This window comes from Echinops telfairi, unplaced genomic scaffold (assembly GCF_000313985.2).
Source record: "Echinops telfairi isolate 266 unplaced genomic scaffold, ASM31398v2 ScPeMD7_7469;HRSCAF=8507_1, whole genome shotgun sequence".
In the NCBI taxonomy this organism is placed as follows: domain Eukaryota; kingdom Metazoa; phylum Chordata; class Mammalia; order Afrosoricida; family Tenrecidae; genus Echinops; species Echinops telfairi.
The window spans coordinates 6,740,943-6,744,944 of record NW_022111373.1 but is presented as its reverse complement, the minus strand read 5'-3'; the positions used below and the strand labels follow the sequence as shown (position 1 = coordinate 6,744,944).

At 46.5% G+C, this 4,002-nt stretch overlaps 1 non-coding gene across 1 annotated transcript; it reads left to right on the top strand.

Moving 5' to 3' along the window:
- The first annotated feature begins 3,500 nt into the window (after positions 1-3,500).
- LOC115873825 lies at positions 3,501-3,664 on the top strand. Its single transcript, XR_004048610.1, has one exon. It is a non-coding gene; the product is annotated as a U1 spliceosomal RNA (small nuclear RNA).
- Positions 3,665-4,002: the final 338 nt, after the last annotated feature.

The following is a 4,002-nucleotide window of genomic DNA, read 5'->3' as shown; positions in this document are numbered from 1 at the left end:
CCTTTGGCTTTCGCTAGGTGTACCAAGAAATTGGTTTAAGCAACAAATTCAAGGAATCTCCCAGAACCTCTGAAATTCTACAGAAGAGATTCTACAGATTCTATAGAAGGTAAAGTATGTAGAGAAGCTCCCTATGTCACCTACAAGTCAGATTGAAATCACAGTCATTATAAGACATCTACTGTTGGATTTAGCAACACTTCCTCCCACCTCCAAACCACCACCTCAGGAAATTAATCCATGATGCTCTCATCTCAAGATACTCTAAAATTTTAGATAACCTAAAATTAATTACAGTAGCAAAGACCCTTGTTTTCCAAATAAGGCCACATGACAGGTACAACGTGTTAGGACACAATAGATTCTGTAGGAGCCACAATTCCCTCCTTCCTTTGGAAATTATACACTCAAATGGCAAAATATTCTTTTCACAGGACTGAATTGTTCAGACATTTAGATACTTGCTAAAGGGCCTAAGGCATGCAGGTAGCTGAAAGTGGTGGATTGTGCGTTTTTCAGATAAAGTTTAGCTGTGGTTAATGGCATCACAAAGAGGTTGCCTGCAGGTTACACACATCTTCTGGAATACCAAGCCACTGTCTCTCCCCTACCCTGGCCACCACCAGACCTTCTCCTGCCTGTGGGACCACATCACCCAGTCAACCACCATAACAATGATAACTGTAAGTTCCTCTGGTTCTTCAAGAACGCACCTTACAGGTAAGGGGCTCATCAGCCAGCCACTTCATCTTTCTCCAGGGGCAATTACATAAGCCAGGGGTGTGGATATTGGTGCCCAGAGAAACCCAATACCTGTATGAGCCGGTATCTTCAATCTTCCCTTGCCATCTTGAATAATAATCCCTGACATTGTTCCAGGTCCAAGGAAAGTCGACCCTCTTCCTGAGGTCCCCCTTCTCTCTCTGCTTCATACACACGGGTGCTAGGTGGCTCTAGTCTTTCTCGACTCTGTGAGTTATTCATAAGCAAAGAACCTCAAACACCCTGTTTCTGCTTCGTGTCTCTTCTTAGCTGGGGGTGCCCTGCCACTACTGGTTATGCATTGCACTTTGATCCACATGGCTGGCATCTGAAACCACCAGCCACTCCACGGGACAAAGATCTGAGAAACTCACGGACAGTTCTACCCTATCCTATAGGCTCACTATGAGCTGGCATCAGCTTGATGGCAGTGAGAGCCTTTCTAACTAGACTTGAAGGTGGTCTGACCTCTAACAGTCCCTCTCTTGATGTCTATCAACAGAGTAGGTGCCCGAGATTGTAGCAGGAAGGCAGGCTGTCTCAGTGGCTAAGAGCACAGAATTCATTTAACAGGTAGGGTTTAGAGAAATGACATAACCTAAGACCACACAGAGTTGTAGAGAAGCCCTAGCAGTGTGACGGGTTACACATGGTCTACGAACCGTAAAGCCAAGGGTTCAAACTTACCAGCTACTCTCTCAAAGGGAGAAAAATATGGCTTTCTTCTCCAATTGTTATTTACAGCCTCAGAAACCCATAGGGGCAGCTCTACCCTGTCCTATAGAGTCCCGATGAGTCCAGGTTGACACCCTGACCTTGAGTTTGTTGCTTTGGGTTGGAAAAGAGTTGTTGAATGATTAAATAAAATTACATAGAAAGTATTTAGTATGCAAGTCTGGGTTTCTAGTAAGTGTTCATGAAATCAAAGTTGTCCTTATGTCTATCGCCATTATAGTTAACACCTGGAAATTAACAAGGTTAGGCAGAGGATACTCTGGCTCGTTAACTATCGTCTCATGTACTTTGTTATCAGGAGGAACAAGTCCCTAGAGAAATACACTCGGACTTAATAGAGGGTCAGGGCAACAGAGGAAGAACTTGACTGTGACCCCGCGACCCTGGGGCTGTAGCATGGGCTCACACAGCAATAATTACAAGACGGTACCGTTTTTATGTTCTGTTGTACACAAGGTCACCGAAAGGCGGGGTCAACTTGACAGCACCTAACGGTAACAACCGGTAGCATTGCCGTCCTAACATGACCAGTGTGCCCAGAAATAAAACCAAACACATTATGATTTAATAATGAATGAATCTGAAGTCATTTAAGACTCTCTGAAGGCTTGTAATCATCTAGAATTTTGATCATCTTTTGTACTGGGTGACTTTAAAAATGCCACATAACAGCTTTCTGATTGCTAGAAGGACATTTCCTCCCACCTTCCCTGTTTAAATTACAGGTTTGTACATAAACACCGACTAACGTGAATGTGCAAGCAGCCCCCTTCTACCATAGTTCTCGCTGCGTCCAGCCAACACATGAAGCATGATGGTTTAATTCCATCCCTCTCTCTTGGTGTATCAGAGCACCATGTTTTATGGAAGCTCAAGTGCATGTTCTGCATAGCTTCCTAAGTAAGCTTAAAGTGTTGTCATGAGCACCCACCAACCCACCCCATCCCCATTCCTAGACCCCACAGTAACGCCCATGATTTTCTGGCACCAAATATATCGCCATGAGACCCGGGGAAGCCAAAGCGCACACTGAGAAAGCTTGGTTCATCCACCCACTTGAGAAAAGTCAGGGGTCCCTGAAGTCCCATTCACTTCCAGAGAAAGAGGTCAAGGAACAGGAAAAGATACCCTTTCAAACTGCAATACCATGAACACACAGCCCTTCCCTTTAGCAGGAGCCAAACAGCCTGATGATCACAAGGTTTGGGTGAGTCAAGCCTTAACTCTTCTCTAGCAGTGTGTCATGGGACTCAATTAGCACCTGACGCAGTCACACATAGGGCATCTGCTGACTCACCCATCAGCATCTAAATTTCCCCTCTTCCCCACTCTGCTCCCATTGTTCCCTAACCCACAGCTATGGCAGGGTTGGTCTAAATAATAGGGGGGCTCTTATGTCCCGTTGTCTCCAGGACCCTGCCGGTGAGCAGCTGCCGAACTCCGCAGTTTTCCGGAAGCTCCCCTCTCACTAATGGATTACCGATTATAGTGGAGGTTTGCTCACACAGCCCGGGAGGCAATGGATGATGAAGCCCACAAAATCCCCTGGAGCTGGGGAGCGGCTGCTGACATTTCAAAAGGTCAATCAATCACTGTGTTTCATGGAATGTAATCATCTCCCAGGACCCAAATGCAACAATAAAACCAAATAACACGACACAATTGGGGGAAATGAGTGATGCAGGTGTGAGGGCAGGTGAGGGGTGGGGGGTGGGAGGAAGCTACAGTTAGCTTAAAAAACATCCCAGCAGCCAGGTCCATGTGGAAGATTCCAGACCCCAGGGTTTGAATCCTGCCTCTGCACTATCTTGGGATATTAAACTCTAAGGACCAAAGAGAAGAGTCTCTAGACGAGAAGCTATAGGAGACCAGAGAGAATTTCAAGGCACCCTGATGGCATAGAACTTACACTCTGGGTACTAACCGAAAGGTCAGTAGCTCAAAACCACCAGTCACTCAGTGGGAGGAAGATGAGGTTTCTACTCCCATAAAGAGTTGCAGTCATACTTACCTGGCAGGGGAGGTACCATGATCACGAAGGTGGTTTTCCCAGGGCGAGGCTTATCCATTGCACTCCGGATGTGCTGACCCCTGCGATTTCCCCAAATGTGGGAAACTCGACTGCATAATTTGTGGTAGTGGGGGACTGCATTCGCGCTCTCCCCTGCAAAAAAAAGAAGAAAAAAAAAGAGTTGCAGTCTTGATAATGAGGTGATATGACCAAGAGATAACAGGCACAGGATGACCTCCTCAACAACCACTGGAGAGATTCTGCAAGGAAGGGTGCCCTACACAACCTGGCAGCGAGGAAAGCAACTTAAACGCTACGCTTCTTAAAGTAGGAGAGCAAAACTGCCTGCTGACAAATTATCCTTACCAAAGACCCCCTGCACAGCCGATTTTTCCAAGCCCCAGAGGCAACCGAACAAGTGAGACCTCTTCCCGGGTGGAGCTCTGTGAGGCGAGCAGACAGGCATTCTCAGCACTCAAGCTACACGTCTCACC